This window comes from Lissotriton vulgaris, chromosome 3_1 (genome assembly GCF_964263255.1).
Source record: "Lissotriton vulgaris chromosome 3_1, aLisVul1.2, whole genome shotgun sequence".
In the NCBI taxonomy this organism is placed as follows: domain Eukaryota; kingdom Metazoa; phylum Chordata; class Amphibia; order Caudata; family Salamandridae; genus Lissotriton; species Lissotriton vulgaris.
The window spans coordinates 1,730,293,670-1,730,315,381 of record NC_141689.1 but is presented as its reverse complement, the minus strand read 5'-3'; positions in this window follow the sequence as shown (position 1 = coordinate 1,730,315,381).

Here is a 21,712-nt window from a genome sequence, read left to right as displayed (position 1 = left end):
GGTTCGGCACGACAACCCTATTATTCAGGACTTACCAACACGATTGCTTGAATCAGAAACTGACCTGAAGAAGTCCCAAGTGGGACGAAGCGCGTCGGCTGTACTATCTTTTCTACCACATTTTGGAATAAAAGAAATCAAAATTGAGAAACTTTACTCGTGTGATTATTATAGCTTGAATTTAGTATATTGGTTGATTTTGGGTTGTGCACCTGTGCTTTTTTGTTCATTGCAAGATTATGTTAAATGTAGTGCCCTGGTGAGACCCTCCTTAAGTGGCTGTCACCCAAGCTGAGTGTGGTAGTAAGTCACATTTCTTTCCTTTATGTCTATGCTAATCTGTAATGCTTATCTGTATATTGTTAGGTCATTAGTAGAATTTGGTTGTGTCATACTTAGAATTATATGATGTAACTAAGAATGTTTGGGGTTAGTTTCTTGGGGAGAAGACGGTTGGATCTGGAGGAGTTGGGATGTTTGCCTAGCTGTTCCTGTGGGTTTTGTGGTTTATGATTTAAAATAAACTATACCTAAACCACTTCTACGATTGATGTCCATCTTTATATTGGCGACGAGGGAAATTTGAACAAGACCCACTGAACAAATCGGCGAATTGAAATTTTCGGACTCTTCGCGTTCTTCACGATCCGAAAATCAAGCCCAAAGACTCTTCTATAAACTTATTTCATTAATTTACAGCCTTCGATCCATATTTCTACTAAATTCAAGGTACTGTTGTTATAATTTTACCTTTTTTGAGCCGTCTTGCAGTCTTGATGAATCCGTTATTTTAACTGTGCCTCGGAGTTCCAGTGCGCCCTGCCAAGTCTACTCTACGTCATCGTGTGTTTCAGCGCTGCGCTCCAATGACATCACCACGCACCTACGTTTGAGCGGCCATTTTATCTTCATTTCTGTGCGTGCGTTTTAGCGCTGTGTACGCTAACAGGAACTGCTGTTACTTTTCGTTTCTTCTGAAAAGCTGGTGAGACTTCTTATTTATACAATAATACAACTATAACTACAGCGCAACTTCAGTGATGCGCACACTTGCTTGTTTCATCATTTCATCTAAGCTGTTTTGTGCAAGCGTATTTTCAGTGATGCGCACACTTTTATAATCTCTTTGATACCATTCTCTACAAGCGCATTTTCAGTGGTGCACACACTTTAATAATTTCATCGAAGGCATACTTTATTATTTCATCAAAGGCATCTTTTCAAGTGCAGTTCAGTGATGCACACACTTTCTAAGGCATTCTTCTGCAAGCACATTTTCAGTGGTGCGTACACTTATTATTACTGAGTTTTTTCTTTCTAAAGACATTCCACGTTGAAAGCTCATACTTGATTCTTATTTCTAAATGTGCATTTTGAGCTTTTCTATTTATTTACCTTGTTCTGTTCAGCTATTCATACTTGCGCATTTGAAATTTCTATTTTATTTCTGATAAGGTTTTAGTCATTGTTTTTGACATTTCTTCATTTATTCCTAATTCATTCAGAATCTAGACATGGCTAATGCACAAATTTGTAATCAACCCCCAGTTTTTCTACAAATTCCAGGTAAGCCTAAATTGGAATGGAAAAAGTGGTTTGAAAGTTTTAAAAATTATATTGTAGCTATTGACGGTTCTAAATTTTCTCCTGAGAGATTAAAGGCCATCTTATTCAGTTTTTTGGGTTCTGCGGCTATTGAAATTTTCAAGAACTTAATTCCTATTGCACCACCTAGTGCTGGTGGTGAAGGGTGGAATGTTTACAAAGAAGCTGTAGCCAGACTTGAGAAACAATTTCAAGATGAGCCTAATGTTCTTATTGAAAGACATGCATTTCATAAAAGGAAGCAATTTCCTGATGAGACCATTGAAGAATATGTTGCTGCCTTAAGAGTCTTAGCTGCCAATTGCGACTATGGTGCTACTGTTGAATATTGTATTAGGGATCAATTAATTTTGAGTGTGAATCTAAAAAAGTTCAGGAAAGACTTTTGGCTTGTCGCAATCCGACACTAAGTGAGGCTGTTGATTTAGCCAAAGGAATTGAGAGATCCATTTTATCTTCTAAAGTCATTTCTGCTGAAAGTTCTAAAACTTTTAATTCATCTTCTGTTTCACCTGTTTGTGCAGTACAATTTCCGAACAAAGGGAAGACAGGTTTTAAACAAGTTCCTAATAATACATTTTCTTGCTACAGGTGTGGTTCCAAAACACATTTAGCCAATAATGCCAACTGTCCTGCTATTAAAAGAAAATGTGTTACTTGTGGTAGAGTTGGCCACTTCTCTTCTGTTTGCCATGCACCTAAAAAACTTTCCAATTCTTCTAAGTCAGTTGTTAACAATATTGATGTTGTTGAAGAAGATTTGCAGAACATGTTATTAGCTATCTATGATAATATTTTTGAGTATTCTGTGAACAACATCAATCTTCCGTTTAAAGCACCGTTAGGCATTGTGTTAGTTGGCGATATTTCTTTTCAAGCTATGGCTGATTCAGGCTCACCAATTACCATTTTATCTGATGTGTTTTTCAAAGAAAATTGGAAAAATGTAAATCTCCGTAAATCTGACATTAATCCTAAAGCCTTTGGTAACTTTGACATTACCATGTTAGGTTACTTTGAAGATTCATTAGAATTTGAATCCAGAAAAATCTTCACTAAGATTTACGTTGCCATTGATGGAAAGAACATAGTTGGGTGGTTTGATTTAGGTAGGCTGGGTGTAATTTTATGTCCTGGTTCTGAACGCCCGTTGCAACTTAGAGACTTTGATGTTAACAATATTTACTTGGACAAATATAGTCTAGAAATGATTCTCAAAAGACATTCAAATGTTTTCAAAGATGTTGTTGGTCAAGTTAAAGGCTATATGCATAAAATTAAGTTGAAGAAAAATGCAGTTCCTATTCAACATAAGGTACGCATGGTTCCACTTGGCATGCATGAGAAATTGAAAGTCCATCTTGATGCTTTATGTTCTGAAGGCATCATTGAGGCAACTGACAGTTCTGAATGGGTGTCGGCTATTGTTTTGGCACTCAAAAAGAATCAAGATTTGAGGCTATGTGTGGATTTGAGGTCTCTTAATAAGAATATTGTTGTTGATACACACCCCTTACCTCGCATTCAAGATATGTTATCAGCTGTGAATGGTGCCAAATTTTTTTCTATTATAGACCTCAAATCTGCCAATCATCAGGTGCTTCTTGACGAATCTTCCAAGGATCTTACCACTTTTATTACGCCTTTTGGATTGTATAGATTCTTAAGGATGCCATTTGGTTTGGCATCGGCTGCCAGCGTGTTTCAAAAACTTATTGAGAATTTGTTTCATGGCATTTCTGGTGTTCAGTCATTCCAGGATGATATTTTAATTTTTGCTGAAATGTGTGATCAGCACAATGTCATTCTCAATAAGGTTCTTGGCATTCTTGGTTCCAAAGGCATGACTGTCAGCAAGGAGAAGTGCAAATTTTTAGTTGAAGAACTAAATTATTTAGGACACAGAATCACTTCTGATGGCATTTTTCCTAAAGAAGACTTAGTCAATACTTTGGATAAAATCAGTACACCCAATGATAAAGATTCCTTGCGTTCTTTCTTAGGTTTGGGGGAGTACTATTCGAGATTCGTGAAAGGTTATGCTCTAGTGGTAGAACCCCTCAGACAGTTACTTAGAAAGGGTGTTCAATTTTCTTGGGGCAAAATTCATGATGAAGCTTTTGTCAATGTCAAAAAACGTATTTCAAAAGCTCCTGGCCTTAAGACTTTTGATCCCCAGGGTAAATCCTTTGTTACTGTGGATGCGAGCACAATTGATCTTGGTGCTGTTTTTACTAAAATTGTGGATGGTAGAGAAAGAGTAATTTCGTTCATTTCAAGGGCTATTCGTGGTGCTGAGAAGCACTATAGTACCATTGAGAAGGAGGCCTTAGCCTGTGTTTGGGCTGTTGAAAAGTTCAAAAGTTTTTTGTGGGGTAGGCCTTTTGTTCTTGTTACTGACCATAAATCGCTTGTGTTCATGATGGATGGTGTCAGGAGTGGTAAAGCGTCATCCAGACTTGTTAGATTCATTGCTAGATTACAAGAATACAACTTTGAGACTCAACATATCCCGGGTGGTAAAAACTTTACTACTGACTGTTTGTCTAGGCTTCCTCCCTTTGAAGAAGATAATAATGAGATTTTAGATGAGCATGAATGTGTTGTAGCTCTGGTTGATGCTGTGAGTTCTTTTAAGTTGAGCATTTCTGAGAAAGATTGGATTGAAGCTATGGACAAGAATTTGGTGCTTAATAAGGTCAAGGAATTTGTTGGTGAAGGTTGGCCTCCCATTAGGAATTTGGAAAATGGATTGAGGAGTTTTGCCCAGATTGCTGATGAACTCAGCATTGAGGGGAATATTTTGTTACGTCAAGATTTATTTATTCCTCCTGAAGGTTTAAGAAACCAACTCATCAAGCTTGCTCATGCTGGTCATCCTGGTAATTCTGGTACCAAAAGGATTCTCAAGAACTTTTATTGGTGGCCTGGCATGGATGCTGGTATTGAGAAGGTAATTGATAATTGCTCTGTTTGTGTTAAGGCTGATAAGCATTGGAAGGTTTCGACTCAACCTCTATCTCTTAGAGAAGGTGCTGTTGGTCCTTGGGATAGAATTTCTATTGATTTTTCTGGTCCCTTTGAATGCTTGGGTAGGGAAAAGAGATTTTCTATTGTGCTGATAGATAGTTTTTCAAAGTGGATTTACTACACGTTTGTGGAACATCCTAATACTGATGCTGTCATTGACTTTTTGGATTTTGTTTTCAGTTTGGAAGGTGCTCCCAATCTTATTTTATCCGATAATGAGGTGCAATTTGTTTCCAGGAAGATGAAATGTTTTTTGGGAAAATTTGGTGTTGCGTCTGAGACCACTCCTTTATATTGTCCCAGGGCCAATGGTCAGGTTGAGAGGGCCAATAGGTTTATTAAGGAAGGGATTTAGGCTGCTTTAGAGAGCAAATTGGATGTTTTTCAATTTTTGAAAGAGAAACTGTGGAGTTACCATGTTACTCCTAATTCTTCTACTGGTTTTGCTCCTTATTTACTTATGAGAGGCAGACATGCTAAGTCTATTATAAGACCTGACTTTGTTAAGAGTGTTAGGCATGATGTCAACATGCAAAGTATTATTGGTGAAGCCAAACAGAAAATTTTTGAGTCTCGCATTGCTGGCAAAATTTATCATGATGATTCCCTTAAGTCCAAAGATAAGATCATCAAGGTTGGTGATTGGGTTCGTGTTTTGAAACCTGTTTTGTCTAGCAAGGGTTATTCCAAGTTTTCCAATCCTTTTCTGGTTGAAAAGGTTACCGATTCTTCTGTTTTTTTAGCCGAGAAGGGTTGGTGGAGCAAAGGTTCTGTCATTCTTCTCAAACCAGGACAGGAACGTTTCTTTGCTGAAGATGAGGATGGTGGTTGTGTGTGGAATGATCTTGTGCAAGGAAAGGAGCCTCATGCTGCAGATGTTCTTACCGATAGTTCTGCTCTTGATGTTAGTTCTGATAATGCTGTTTCTTCTGAAAATGTTACTTCACCTGTTTGTTCTGGAACGTCGTTTGTTCCTGCCTCTAACATGCTGGAGTCAACTAAGACTTCTTCTCAAGTTGATTCTTCTTCTCATAAAAGGATTTCTAGGATTCCTAAGAAATTTGATGATTATATTTTGGATGTTTGATTTATTTTAATTTTATTGTTTTTGTAAAAGGATACATGTGGTAGTAAGTCACATTTCTTTCCTTTATGTCTATGCTAATCTGTAATGCTTATCTGTATATTGTTAGGTCATTAGTAGAATTTGGTTGTGTCATACTTAGAATTACATGATGTAACTAAGAATGTTTGGGGTTTGTTTCTTGGGGAGAAGACGGTTGGATCTGGAGGAGTTGGGATGTTTGCCTAGCTGTTCCTGTGGGTTTTGTGGTTTATGATTTAAAATAAACTATACCTAAACCACTTCTACGATTGATGTCCATCTTTATACTAAGGTGTATCAATCCATATAAAAACTAATTGGTCCACCAACACTGCCAAAATCTGGGCCAGCATCAGGGATAATTTCGTATTGTTAAAATCACAGCAATAAAATCTCTAAATAGAACAATGCGGAACTCAATCAGAATTGGGAACATTTACCCCCAACCCACAGCGAGTTGGAAGCAGGATTCCTCAACAGCTCTACTGGAGAAATTGGAGGCCTTTAAGGCAGGGAACATGGAAACAAATGTATCTAACTGGCAGTGACTTCAACTCGAACCATCTGAAGCTAAATACCTGTGAAGAATAGAAAGAAAAAGACTAAACAACTACTGGATAAAAACGTATCAATTAGATCAGAAAAGATGCTTTACACGAATATAATGATATTTTGCAAGAAACTAATCAAAAAGGGCATTTGGTACGCCGAGGGTGTAAAATGTAAAAGAGTGAAAAACTTCAAATACATGGGAATGCAGTTGTGTGAAAGAGGCAGCAAAAGTGCACAAGAGGTGCATGTTAAAAACTCTGCCAAGCACTTCTTTTGCACAATGGGACATATGAAAATGAACCTGGCTTGTCCAAACTTGCAACCTTTGCTCACTGTGGTGGCTACCAAAGTGATACCTACCCTATCCTATGGAGCGTTAATGTTTAAAGATCACTTTTTCTAATTCTTGGAGAAACAGCAAGGTGCGGCATACATAAACCTGTTTGTGCTCCCCAGATGCACCAGCCAAGCTCCGATTAGGCTAGAATTTAACATCTCATAGTTAAATCCAGAGCTGCGTGTGATGTGGTTAGCAAATTGCCCATCCAGGTACTAGAAGTTGAGAAAATCATCAACCTAAAGCTCCTAATAAAGGTTTGGCTAAACTTGGAATGAGGATTGCTAAAACCCTATCAGTACCACACGATCTAAAGGACCTAGGGAATGAAAAACCATGACTGCGGGGCTGCAGAACTTTATTCTCCAAGCAGCCTCCCACCATAACTGAGATTGCTGATCCCTATTAGAGCAAAAATAATCCTAAGAAGATGGCAACTCTGCTTGATTTCTCTAATGAGCTATTGGTTTTGAGAGATAAATTGACACACAAATAAGCAATGCTGACTGATGAATCACTAATGCACATGATTTGCTCCTGTGAGAGTTTGATTTCATCGAGGAAGTATTGGTTACATTCAATTTTCCATATTTTAAACATTCATTTTTGCAGGAGTGCCATCATCTGTTGCATAAAAGGTGAATCAAGTCAGCTCTCAAGCCATTTCATAAGATATATGAAATCAGTTTCAGAGTAGCAAAAATTAACAGGCTATACTGACACTGAACTCCCAAAGAAAAATCTTGAATAAGGGATGGACCCTAACTTGATTATGATTTTAAATTCTCCAGGTGTTTTAAAATAAAAAGGTGTTCTGAAGAGGCTTAGAGGGGAACTGTGCTGTCACCGGAATGAGTGCAATATCTACTGTAGGCTGTTTTGGGGCACGGAAAGGGTTAGGAACCTCTGTTTTGGGTAATATTTGGATGATGACCATATTTAACATATGATGACTAGGTTTAGGGCATGTGAGAATATTTCCTGGGTGCAATTAAGGAATGGGTCTGGTGCAATCTACAGAAGGTCCTTTATGGGCATGGAAGGTGCTAGGTCACCCACGGCAAACTCAGTACAACAATGGGACTAGTGCAATATTCCCTGTAGGCTCTCCTTTAGGTGTAGAAATAGAGGGAAACTGTTGTAGTTCAATAGCGGGTTGATGACTGCGTTTACTATTGGGGTACTAGAATTAGGGAACGCATGAGGTAAATACGAGAGCAATAATAGTATTACCTTTGGTACAGTTTAATTCAATTGAAAGTCCATTGCAGACATGGCACATGCCAGTCCATGCAGGGTGGTGCAGGAAGTTTAGTGCAATAAAGGGACTAGTGCAATATTTATTCAGAGTCCCCTCAGGGATTGATACATATAACATTCACCAGTCGTTCAGTGCAATATCCATGGAAGGTACATTATGAGCCCGTTAATTCTGAGTGCAATAATTGGTTAGTGTAATTACCACCAATGTACTAAGAAAAATATTAAAGTGTTCGAATCCTCGTTCCATCAGATGAAAACCTAGTTCATGCAGGGTAACATCAATAAGTGGCTCCCTCCAGCCTATAACCGTTAGGAGGGTAGTTCATGCGGTGCAGATTTTATAGAGTAAGAGGGTTTATTAATGAAATGAAATGTGCAATAAAAATATATTGTTCATTATCCTTTTTATCTGTCAGGGCTGTGGGTTGGGGGTTGTACATTCCTTTTATTGTAATGATTGTAAGTAATCAAACAGTCAATGAAAACGTTTCAAATTGTAAATATTTGCTATAACCTCCTTTGTGGTATTATGCTTTATTTTGAATACTGTAAAGAACGTACTTATTTTGGATCTCAAGTTTAACTCAGCAGGGCGATGTAGGGCCTGATTTAGCTCTTGGCAGTAATGGTACAACCGTTGCTTTTCTGGCTGTCTGTCTGCTCTATTTAGATGCTGGTGGTTCCATGGACAAAAGATTACAACATCTATATGGGGTAAGCGTCCGTTATCATGATGAATCCTAGCACCTAAATTCAACTTACCACCACATACGAGTGTAACCAGTGTATGCACTTAACAAAGTTGTCAATAAAAAAATCTGTTGCATTTCATGCCATAATGGCAAATAAAAGTATATACTTCACATTTTAGATAAACATTTCTAGGAATCAAACAATTACAAATAAAAATTCACGTGAGGTGAAATGAAAAATCTTGATTTATTAAACGTATGCAATACTTCTGTCATTGGTCATCTTTAAATAATAATATATACATATAACAATAGTGAGATTGCACTGTTCTGCTCTTGTTGGTAACTTGCCTCCTATATAAATACCAAGCGGAACCTCCTTGGAAAGGGGCCACCAGTGGACACAGAGCAGATACATCAATGACCTTTTTTGGGAAGGGTAGGTTTGGGTTTGGAGGGCTGGTTTTGGGTTTAGGGTTGGGAAGGGTGGGTTTGGGTTTTAGAGAGGTGGGTTGTGTTTGGAAGGGGCGAGTTTGGTTTTGGAAGGGGTAGAAGGGGTGAGTCTGGGTGGAGGGAGCTTTGGAAGGGGTCAAGGCCTGACCAATTAAGTAATAATTGTGAGGAGAAAGGGCAGGCTGGGTGGGATTGGATTGGGTTTTGGAGACAAAGTGAGCTGCAGTGGGGGATGTGATGTGAGCCTGGTACATATTTTGTAAATTCAGGTGTGTGTTTCTTAGCAGGTGTTAGGTGCTCATGTGAGTGTGTGCAATTGGTTTTTGGTTGGTGTTGTTGTGGGTGTAGCTATGGTTATGTGTGAGTGAGTGTTAGGGAGAGGTGTGGTGCCGCGGCTACGACGACTGACTCTGGAATCTGGGGATCACGGTTCGATCCCTGGCACCGGTGGCAGATTAGCTCAGCACCATGTGACTCTGGGCAATAGCTTGCTTAATTTTCCCAATGGCCCCCAGCGCCTAGAGACCCTTACGGGTGATTGTGCGCTTTACAAATGTGGATTATTATTATTATTATAGTTTGTTTAGATGAGTATGCTGTTGAGGTGATCCGTCTGGTTGTAGTGCTCGTGGGTGTGGTGGTGGTTTTAGGTGTGGTCGTGATTGTGGTGGGTGTGGTGGTGGTTATGGGTGTATTGGTGGGCGTGGTGATTGTGGGTGTGGTGGTGGATGTGGTGGGTGTGGTGCCTGTATGTTGTTTGGGTTTCTGATTGTGTTTCTTGGCATGTTTGCGTCTATGTGCGGGTGTGCTGTTTGTGTCTGTTGGAGTGGGTGTGTGCTAAAGAGTGAGTGTGCTTGGAACTGAGCTTGGAATGTGGATGGGGAAGGGTCCTGAGTTGGGACAACAGGATAGACTGGAAGGGAGTCTAGGGTCACGAAGGAGACTAGTCCTGTAAATAATCCTTGCATAGCTGTATGAATGCTTTCCATGTATACGACCATTTGTTGAATGTGGCAACCAAGACCCTGGATGGCATTTAAGAGTGCAGCCTGGTCTACAGAAATGTTTCATGGGAGCTCATCAGCCTCCCTACTCAGCGCAGCCTGCAGCAAAGGAGATGACACCCCTTTTAGGTTGACAGGTCTGGCCAACTGAAAGGGAGAAAGAGGGAGGGTGGAGATGGTGTCCTGGTTAACGTACAAGGATGCAGTTGCTAGATTTTATGTAGGGTCCACCACAACTTGGGACTCCTTGCTTGTGATGCCCTGTGAAGATGATTTTTAGCTGGTGGCCTCCATTGCAGTCTCCTCACCCTCTGTGCCACTAGGCCCCTTGGTATCAGTGGTCTCAGCACCTGAAACATAGTGGCCAGCTGCTTTCCCACCTACATGGCAAAAGTCACTCCAGCCTGCTCCTGAAATGACATTTACAATATTTTCATTGTATTTGTTTAAATAGACCTGATCAGGATCTTTGAGCACAAAACATTTTCCAAGCTTTCATATTTCACCTGATTCAAGGCTCTCACACTTTGCTTCTACATCAGCATAAGGTTATTTATGCAGACAACTTTTTCAGAAACCATTTGTTCAAAGTTTTGGTTTGGTCCTCCTCTATTCACCTAATAAGCCATGGAAAATCATCATGGCATGGTGCATTTAGCCCCGCGATGAAACATCCCATACCTTGAAGATGAAGAAGACCTTGAAGAGTCACCAGGAGAGGATGTTGAAGTGCCAAATGAAGATGTTAATTATGAAGAGGTCAGAATTGATATACCTCAAGATGTCATTGATAACTTCTTCACATGAATGTAAGTAAACAATTACATTGTATTAAATGAAATGGTAAAACACATTTTATTGTAATGAGGAACAAAGTCTGTGCTGGACTTTTTTTAGAAAGGCCAAGTAAAGTCACATCCAGGGCAAGGATGTTGTTGATCAACATTTTGGCATGTTGACTACTGTATTAATTTGCATTGTTCATCTTTGCCTGCTCTTAGAAAATGTGCCCTCAGTATATTCATTTGTAAGGTGTCAATGTTATAATGTTATTTATTCAACATTTTTTTAATCTGTTTTATGACCGTTCACTATATCATCTTCATTTGTACATTTCAAAGTTGTGACATTTTCAGTTATATGTTGCGTAGTAAATAGGGAACATATGTTCATTCTGTGGAAGACGCACACAGTCTTTGGGTGTACATATCTTGTACTGAGACAACTTGCACAGGGATTGAATGTAAGTTTTTAAGATTGCATTATATATTTTTTCTATTGAACGCTGGCATCAAGCCAATATGTGCTACTTAGTTAGCTCTAACCACATGTAGTAGTCGACCAAAAGCATACTCATCTCCTTTCACACTGGCAAAATGCTCATTTTGTGTTAAGTGTATGAAAATACTGATGTCTCAACACTGTAGAAAGAACTTCTTGTAACACACCGCTTAAAGTTGCTTGTGACACTCCCCAAGGTAATGCAATAGAGTACTGGAATGATCCTGTAGGCACAAAATTGAGCGCTGCCAGGATTTATAACTATTGGTGTTATTGGTGTGCAATTCCTTTTTCGAGGCGGAAGATCTGGCTCCACCTGATGACATAATTCAATAATATTTTGCCTGCTGAATCTGATTGTTTTGATTATATCCTCGTCTTCCATGGTGGCAAAGTGTGAAACTGGAAATGTAAACATTACTCTGAGTATTTGTGTTATATATGGTTTGTTACGTTTAATCTTTTTCAAATTTAATAGAATACTAGTTGATGAGTTTGAGGGATTGTATGTTGTTATTATCATAGAAAACTGTGAGGAACATTACCTATTTGCAATTTATTCATAAATGAGCAATAATTCGATTGTTTACATTTTGAAATGCACGATAGAAGGAAAAAATAAGAATAAATACAGAAAAGGACTTCAACACCAGTCATGACTTTGGGCCTCATTACGATGACTGACAAACTTCAGTCCATCCGCCCTCGACTTTTACCAAGGACTGCCCACCAACAGTGTGGCAGTCCCACAATAGGAATTAGGATGCAACCGCCTCAACATTGCAGCAGGTGCTGCTGGCTGCAGCACCCATCACAATGTAAAAAAGGGATGTTTTACATATCCTTGTGCTACGTGACAGGCACCATGTGGTGCCTGTCACTTGGTACAAGGATATGTAGTAGGGCACCGTAGGTGCCCCCCAACACCAAAGGAATAGGTCTTGCCATTCTCTTCTATTGCTAGAAAAATATTGGGGTTCTGCCCAAATCACCCTCCCATACCCGAGCAAGGAACATCAAAAAGATGTAAAAATCAAGAAATTGGTACTGAGGGATCAATCCAACATTTAATTGCACACACAATATAATTAATTATCCTGTAGGTGACAAGTATTTGAAATCATTAATGTACCTAAATTTATAATAACATATATACGTGTCAAAGGACAAGGTGGCACACAAAAAGGATTAAATAAAAAGAGCAATTACAATATACAACACAAAAACTGTACAACCATGTAACAACCTAGCTAGCATTCATCTCTATGTACAATACTACTTACAATATATATACAACACATCTACAATATATACACAACATATACAAGAAATTGTATACATATATATGTGTACCCTAAAGAAATAAACAAAATTCTCACAGTATCCACCCATAAATCTAACACATCAAAAGGAAGTCCTACACACAACAGAGGTATAACTCCTCTAAGAAATCTATTTATCAAGACGCATGAAATCAAATACAAATTAAATTGAAATTTTATGGGGACTCCTTGTAAGAAAGGTGTCAACGCAGTCACAGTCGCAGTCACAGTCGCGTTTCAGCCAGTCATCTCTTATGGCTTCATCAGGACAAGGGTACTTAAAACTTAGTTCAAAGGGGACAATATCCAATCCCAGACCACGGGACGGATTTCCCTTTCGGTACAACCTCCACGTAACCCCTAAAAGGGGCTACTGGTGCCCACTACGATGTCCAAAAATTCGTTCCGTATGTTTGTTAAGCCAGAGGTGAATAAATCACAGCTTTCCTTCCTCAAACCTTAATCAGGGGAGTTCTAACAGCGTCTCTCTGCACTCGCCCCCGCCGCAAACATCCGCGAAAACAAGTACCTCTCAGGTTGGTTCGGATTAACGTGTGCTTCTGTGGGGGGCTGATGGATTCTCAGTTGCTGGGACTGAGGTGGGTGCAGGTGTTGTCTCTTGTGGCATGGCCTCTCTTTCTGTGGCAGAGTCAGGTGCAGTTGGCCCAGATTTTCTTGGACCACTGAAAGGGGAAGATGGTGCTTGGAATGCCCTGCACATATGGGTGTAAATGTCCTGCAGCACCCCAGTCAGGGAGCCCATATTGCAGCTCAGATTATCCATCTGTACATTGGTTTCTGCAATTGCCTCATCTCCTGGAGCTCTGTAAGGACCTGGCCCATTATGTCTTGGTGCTGATGGAGGGTCTCCAAGACTTGGTTGATTGTAGACTTGGCGACAGTGAATCCAGTCGCATCGATTTGCTGGCCCACAGATTACCTCTTATGCGCTCTATCCCCACTACCCTGTCCCTTGACCCAGTGTGCCCCATCTCACTGTGTCCTGGCGGTGGCTGTGTTGTCTCAACCATAACCCAAACTGGGGGGCAGAAGATCACTATGATATCGTTTTGAACATAGGATGTGGCAATATCCTTAAGATGAGCTGTTGTAACAGGTGGGGTGGGAGATGTAGGTGTGCGTCAATTGAGACTCACTGGAGCCATCTGCCCAGGCAGACAAGATAGGCAGATGTTTCATCCGACCTTTCAGAAGTGGAGTCCTCCTTGGAGTCTTGATCCTGGGCTGGAGTGGAGGTTTCCTTATTGATAGATGTTTAGCCATGTGCTCTAGCTGTTGTTACTATTTTGAATGTCAAAATATTAATTGCAATATAAAAGTGTGGATTATAGATCCAACGAGTTTAAAGGAAAATATGTAGCAACCTTAACACCTTGGCTTCTAGGGGGTTTTCCCCTCCGGTGCTGACTTTTTGAAAGCTCCATTATTCATGACAAGGTCAACTCGTCATAAGCACAGCGCAGGTAAAACCCATGACGAGTTGACCTTGTCATGAGCATGGAAGGGGTTAAAGGAAAATGGAATTTAATATCATGATTAAGCCTTTCATTGACATAGTACTTAATTACATACTTATATTACAGACAAAACTACTTCAAAGAAACAGTTCAGAAGATTTCCTGAAATGAAAAACAATATATACATGAAACGTAGCAACCATTCAACACAACACAGTAGAGAGGAGAAATGAGAAACTTACCATTCCAAAGCCTAGCAGGCTAAAAACAGACATTTACACAGCTCAGAAGAATGTTTATTATTAGTTATCATGCAAACAGTGCAGAGTACATTTTTCACATTGACTATTTATATTCAGCATACACATTTACATACCTAAAAGGTATTTTGTCAACAAACTTTGAATTGTGCATCTAATGACATAAATTCAATTGCATGACAAGAAATGGTCAGTATACAAAATTCAACACAAACAATTTTCAAAAGAGAGCATTTAATAGAGATTGAACAATATATGACACTTTCCCATGAGTGAAAATGTGATAGAAAGCGAGAATGAGAACATTTACATTGCAATATCATTTTCACAAAACAGAGACAAGGTTTTCTAGTAGCTGTAGTTGTATTTTGGAACTTGTTTGTAGTTGTTTAAATGAAAAATCGACAATACTTGCAAAATTGTAACTTGAGCATACCTAGTGATGATTTGTAGTAAAAAGAGGACAGGTATTTACTGTACGAAAAACATATATAATGTGTTATTTGATGCACAAACACTTACAAGCACCATCACCTCATGTGAAATGTGATGGAGATTGAAGCCTGTTATCTTAAATACAACACAATGCATTCAAACAAACACCCCATAGAAGAATCTACTGATATATTTTGATGTCTAGGTAAAATAAAATGTGCTGAACACATTAGCAACATCTAACTTCAAACCAACCAGGATATGTAGGATACGTTACACATTGCAAAGCATTACTTATGAGTCTCCACTCCACCAGGGATTCCTGTCAAGCATTCAGGCTGAAGGATCTGCAAGGCCTTCTTCTGCGAGGAAAAGAGTTGTAATGGGGAGCTGGGAGAATCACCACAGGTCCTCCGGGCCTCCTGCTGGTGCATGGAGGGCAGGCAACACACTCTCCCCCACAGGTCGTTTCACCTCTTCCTAATTTCCGCCTGTGTGGGCAGGTTGTTTGCTACAGAATTCACTCTGTCAATTATTCTGGCCCACATTTGCCTTTTCTTAGATAAGGTGGTGTTTTGTATTTAGGCGCCCAAAAATTGTGACTGTACTCAAATTATTTCGTCCACCATGACTGACAATTCTCCCTCTGTAAAACGGGGATTTCTCTTGAGTGCCATAATTCGAATAAATATGAGGAAATCAAATTAATTTATCACAGGGGAATAAATGAACGAAGAAAAATGGTCCAGGAAACAGGGGAAAGCAACAAATACCTGACTACAGTGAGCAAATTTCTCCTTTCAAATGTCATGGTGCAGTGGAGTGGCAAAGGATCATGGTCTGAAATGGAGTGTGTTTTATAAGATAGTATACAAGTCGAAGTAATTAGTCAAAAGACATCAGTTGTGTTATACTTTCACCCATCCAATGGTCACAATGATGGTACATTGTTGAACGCATCCCGCGACAGAATCCCTCTGTCAGGGAACTGCCGGTTGGACAACGCCAGCACACCTTAATATCTAATTATGCTTGGCTCAATCCCCCCAACCTGAAGGCGATGGAGTAATGTTCTCCAGCAGAGGAGTGTGCTGCATTGGCAGTGGTGAACAACGTACACAATGTTCAACTCTCTGTCAAGGAGGATGTAGATTCAGCATGCACATATCTAAATAGGGTGAGTGGGATTCCATGAGCGTGACAGAGTAGTTGGAAACTCTGCTGCAGAGTGATGGCTGTAGTCCCGCTAAGATCTAAGGGGCATATTACCAACAACTAGCGATAATTTTTGTCTCTAACTTGTTTAGAGACAAAAATTATTAGCAAGGTTTATCGCAAATGCGATAAAAAACGGCCGCAATGCATGAATATCGCTGAAAAGTCAGCGATATTCATGCATTATCGAGCAAATGCTCTTAGCCATGTTATCCACCGCCCATTGGATAACATGGCTAAGAACTGCTCAGGGCAGGTGTTAGCTTTTGGAGATATTCGCGCTCAGCACGAATATCTTCAAAAGTTGGTAATAGGAGATAGCGATGTTAGGGACTGTTTTCAGTTGCTAACATCTTGGCACGCCCACTTTGCATGTCATTAGTGATAAATATCACTGACATGCAAAGCGGGGCCCAAGATGGTCGCTATCTCCTTTTAGCTGTCACTAACTGGTGTTAGCGACAGCTTGGTAATAGGGAGATAATTTTATCTCCGCTTTCTTGGCTTTTAAAGCCAAAAAAGCGGAGATAAACCCCCTTGATAATATGCCCCTAAATTCGGCCAAAAGTTCTCCGGCATTGGAGAGGGGAGAGGTGCAAGAGGTGCAAGAGGTGCAAGAGGTGATTGGGGAACAGGGGCAACTCATTGCCAAAGCAGGCTACTGGAAGTGGAAGGAAGAAGAGGAGAAAGTTGGGATGGCTCGAAACTCTATTCCTTTCCCAGTCAGAATAGTCTGTTGTAGTCCTTGGGCACTAGGGAGAGAAGCATCTATTATCCAGTGCAGGCCTCTGGCACTGGAGGGGAGAAAAGTACTGAAGGAGGGGCAACACCTAGTCACTGGAGTCCTCTGCCACTGTACAGACATGTTCAGCATGCAGAGTGCAAAACACAACCATCTTACAAACAAGGCCTATGACTGAATATCTAAACCTGGGAAAGTGGCAGCAGCAGCCCGGCATCCTTACACACAAATGCATGATCTATCATTGGGGACTGTCACCCTTGGAGTAGTCAACAGATGGCGGCTTGTAATTTCATGGTCATTGTCTCTGCAAAGACGGCAGTGGTTGTGAGTAAGAGGGGTGGGGAACAGCAAATCTCTTGACAGAGAGTGACTTCTGACTGGAAGAAGAGCTGTGTGTTGCTTTTGGCCCTTGATAGAGACCTAAGGGTTTCAGAAGTAATGCTCCTGGAGAGGGATCTTGTACAGGAAACAGTACAAGTATACAGCATCGTACAGAAAAGTTGGCGCGCGCTTACCTTTTTCCTAGGTAGGGGCAAAAGGATGACCCAGTGGAGCGTAGGGATTCCAACTCTTAATGGGCCCATATTTAGCCAAAAGTAAATAAATATCTGTGAGATATGGGGGCCTCCAGGCCCCTCTTCACATTCTGCTGAGGGAATGAGGGGGTGAAGGGCCTCATTTTGCTTTATGTAACTGTTATTATTGGGAGTGAAGAATGTTATCCTATGTACTTTATAGCACGTTATACCGCCTTAAAGCAGTTAGCTGATGGCATTTATTTATTTATTTTATTTGTGTGTTTTGTAGAGCGCACAGCTGCCCCAACGGGGCGTCCCGGCGCTGAGAACTGGCATATACCTAATCTCTTAAAACTCATCTACTAACCCCTCCAACGTTGTGCTTGAACTCACACAACTCACCTATAATCATCACACCTTCCTCCTATAAATGTAATCTATCTGAAAGAAGCTGGTCTGAATGGATGGAATCATTTCCTACGCGTCAAGACTAATTGCAGTAACTAACACTGGATTAACCATTAGCCTAGTGTTCTAGAGTGACATGCTACCCAGAGTGAAGTCCTTCAACACCTCGTCAGTGCTATTAAGCAATAAATGCAATTACAATTGTTATGCTGTGACATAGGTTCAGGTGACATCTTTGTCATCGTGGTCAAATAAAGCTCCAATATGCTAAGACATCAATAGCCCAAACTTTTTCACATCTTTTTGTAAATAACTAGTTCCTTATATTAGTCACTTTTGGGCAGCCTGTTGTATTAAATGCAAACCGTGAACGTCTTCATACTTCAAGACAAAGGAAGATTTAGCAGTCATGTTTACGCATTCTAATTTGTCGTTAAAACGTAGGCTGCACAGTGTGCTGCGGCATGCAAGACTGCTTTCAAAGAAGATTGCTTAAATGGACAGATGGGATTTTCATTACCTGCTGTAATGAACTATACATTTACAAGGAAAGCGGTAACAACACATTCTATTTTGAAATCAGCATGTACCGATGTGTAAAATAATCACTTTGCATCCAGATGCTCAGCAAAAATATTACTCCGGCTCCGCAGAGAGTGTATCTCATGTGAAAGAAAGAGTTTTAGCTGCAAATCTTTTAAGTTAAAATGTGTGAAAAATACGCGAGCTGCATGGATAAACATGAGTATGTGGAAATGAGAACACAATTGTGTTGTTACGTATTTGCATATCTAATCACGTGTGAACTTCATTTCATTTAATTTAGTTTTTGCATACTGTGTATTTTTTTTACTAATGTGAAATAGCGCCTATACATAAACGTGACTAGTTTAAATCTCTGCCTATCTATTTCCGAATGAAGCTCACGGCTAGAGCCATACCTTATATCTCTTATTGGCAGTACTGGCAGGGGCATTGGATTGAGCAAGGTGAAGTGGACTCCTGATGAGAGCCCTGACCCTTTTTTATTTTTACAAACTAAGCACTAGTTGTGATCCTCATTTAACCACTAAGGTATACTATACACAAGCTCTTCGGTAAATGATCCCACAAACAGTGTTTTGTAGGCACATCTGCCGCTATTAATCATCGTTGATAGTCATTATGTTCCCCCTTTTACTGTTGAATATCAATGGGTAAATCTAACAGTTAATGGATAAGAACTTGGAGGATTAGTGTAGAATTTAAAGATGTATTTATCAAGCACAGGCCATTTAAGGGGAGCACTAATATAATTTGGCATCCAAACCTCAATCTGCCCGGAGGAAAGCTCTAAATATTGCAGGCGGTCCTCTGCTGATCTGGCGAGGAAGAGGGTCAGCTGCCACCTGTCAGTGTCTTATACTAGATGTGCAATTTTATTTGCGTTTGGATATTGACCAGTTACAAAAAATTACATTTTGAGAGCTGGCCTTCTTGAATGCATGGATTTTCAATTGAGTTAGGCTGTACCACTCTGAATATTAAAACGGAAATTCCAAAGATAAAGCCAGAACGTTAGAACATTTTTAACACATGATCCCAATTTATAATATCCATTGATTGATGACGATCAATATATTTCATCATATGAGACAATAAATATAAAGCATATGCACACCATGTCTTTTTCACATGTCAAGCACCAACAAAATGGCAATGGTAATATATGTTTCACCTATAGATTATGTATTGATATTGACTGAAAGCCAGAAAGTGGGACCACAAGGCAAAACTGACGAACATTGTTGTTGACAATCTGAAAAATGTTAGAACATTCTATAATATACATTCCATAACAACTCTGTGTAAGGTGTAATGGTGGCATTTTTGTCATGACACCTACTAAACTTGGCTTACATATTACATAATCAAAACATGTTAGAAAAAAATAAAAGCATAGACCATTTGTCTGATATTAGTGTTTCTAATTCAAATAAACTTTATTCGATAGCAAGTATCATAAAAGCAATTCACAGTAAACAAGAAAATTATCAATTCATCCTAATATTACAATTTAAAAGAGTATTACAAAAAAAGGTAAAAACCTTGCTATCGATAAACGACATGGATAAAAATAACAATATAGACAGTACATCCGGGACGGCACTACTCCAACAAGTGCAGAATTAATACTTTGCTAATATAAATGTCTCCACGATGACAATTTACAACAGTAATTTTGTTTAACATTTAATGAGAGCATTCCTGTATCTAAGTATGCACTCTGGGGCCTCAATGACTAATTTTGCCCAACTTTCTTATTTATTGATTTGGTACGGATAATCCATGCGTAACCCAAAAACTTGGCAACACCGCAAACAAACAAAGTCCTAGAGGAATCTGTTTTCAGAATACGTAAAGCCTCTAGGTAACTTCTAGTGCCCATTTGTGTACATATTAGCTTAAGCCATCGGATCCTGGCCTGTCTGTATGCTGGGAAGACAAACAATAGATGGAATAGAGTTTCCTGCTCAGCATCACAGCAAGGACAATTGGGTGGGACAGAACTTATGGGGTCTCATTTTGCCCTGGTCACGATTACTGTAAGGGAACCAAATCTAAACTGCATATATAATGCCCTATCTCTGGGTTTCCCAATGAAATCCAGATAGGGTTCCAGAGAGCAAGCTGACTTATGCTGAAGGAATTCATCAGTTAGTCTACCTTGTCTGATATTAACTAGGGACTGAAGGGAGACCCAATTCTAGTAGATCTTTTTTAGCTCGTTCTTGGGCGGGGGCAACTGAGTTGCCCAAGATTTGGCCAATCCCAATTGGTTGAACAGACCTCTCAATTCCCTGATCCATTTGATCCTTTTGCTGGTATCCAGAACAATCAGTTCAGCGCGGCCAGTTGCGTAAACCTGAAGTTCTGGGGTGTGTCTTAGTCTTGCCCAGTACAGGAGAGGGCAAAGTCTAGCCACGTCACTGAGTGTACGTCTACCCATATCACAGAACAAAGGCTTAAGTGGTGTATTAATAGGGGCAGATGCAAGTTCCCTTAAAAATTTGTTCTCTGATCTTCCTATCTCTGTTGTCTTTTCGAAGCTTCATAGCTCAGCTCCATACATAGCAGAACTCACTGCTTTTCCTTCATACACTGCCAATGCCGGACCTATTGATATTGAATATGAGGAACGTTGGTCTCTAGCAATGGCTCCCGCCACCCGCTTATGGTTAAATAGCATCTTATTCAAATGGGCCCCCCAGTACATTTTATCTGTTAGTCTAATGCCCAAGTAATTGAAAGAATGGACTCTCTCTAGTGGAGAGCCGTTGAGAGTTAGATTGTTTCGAAAGTGTTTCCCGGGGTTAAAAGCCATAAACTTGGTTTTTGTGATGTTTATTACTAGGCCCCTTAGTGTGCAGAATGCTTGAAAGTGGGTGAGGAGTTTTTGCAATCCCATTGGGGTTTCTGAGATTAGGAGTGTGTTGTCTGCAAATAAGAGGGTTACAAATTTTTCTCCAGCCAGGGATGGGGCATCAGCTGGTTCTTGGCTTGAAAATCTAACCACTCCGTTCACAAAAAGTGAAAAGAGGGTAGGAGCCATTACACATCCCTGGCGGATCCCCCTATTAACCATTATCTTCTCAGTGGTTTGCCATTGCTGCCCCCATCTAACTCGTGCAAAGGTGTCCCTGTGAAGAAATTATTAGGAGATATAAGATGTAGGCGGGTATGCCCAATCCATGTAATACTGACCATAGCTTTTCTCAAGGAACTAGATCACAAGCAGTCTTAAGATCTATGAATGCTAAGTAAAGGCTTCCTTTCCCTAGGGTGACAACTTTCCAGTAGAGGAGGAGTAGCCTAAACACTTGATCTGTTATGCTAGTGGCTTTCCTGAAACCTGCCTGGTAATTGGAAAGGATGCCTCTTGTTCCATCCAAATTTGGATACTATTTAAAATAGGTCTACCAACCACTTTCTGCATGGAATCTAGTAAACTAATAGGCCTATAGTTTGC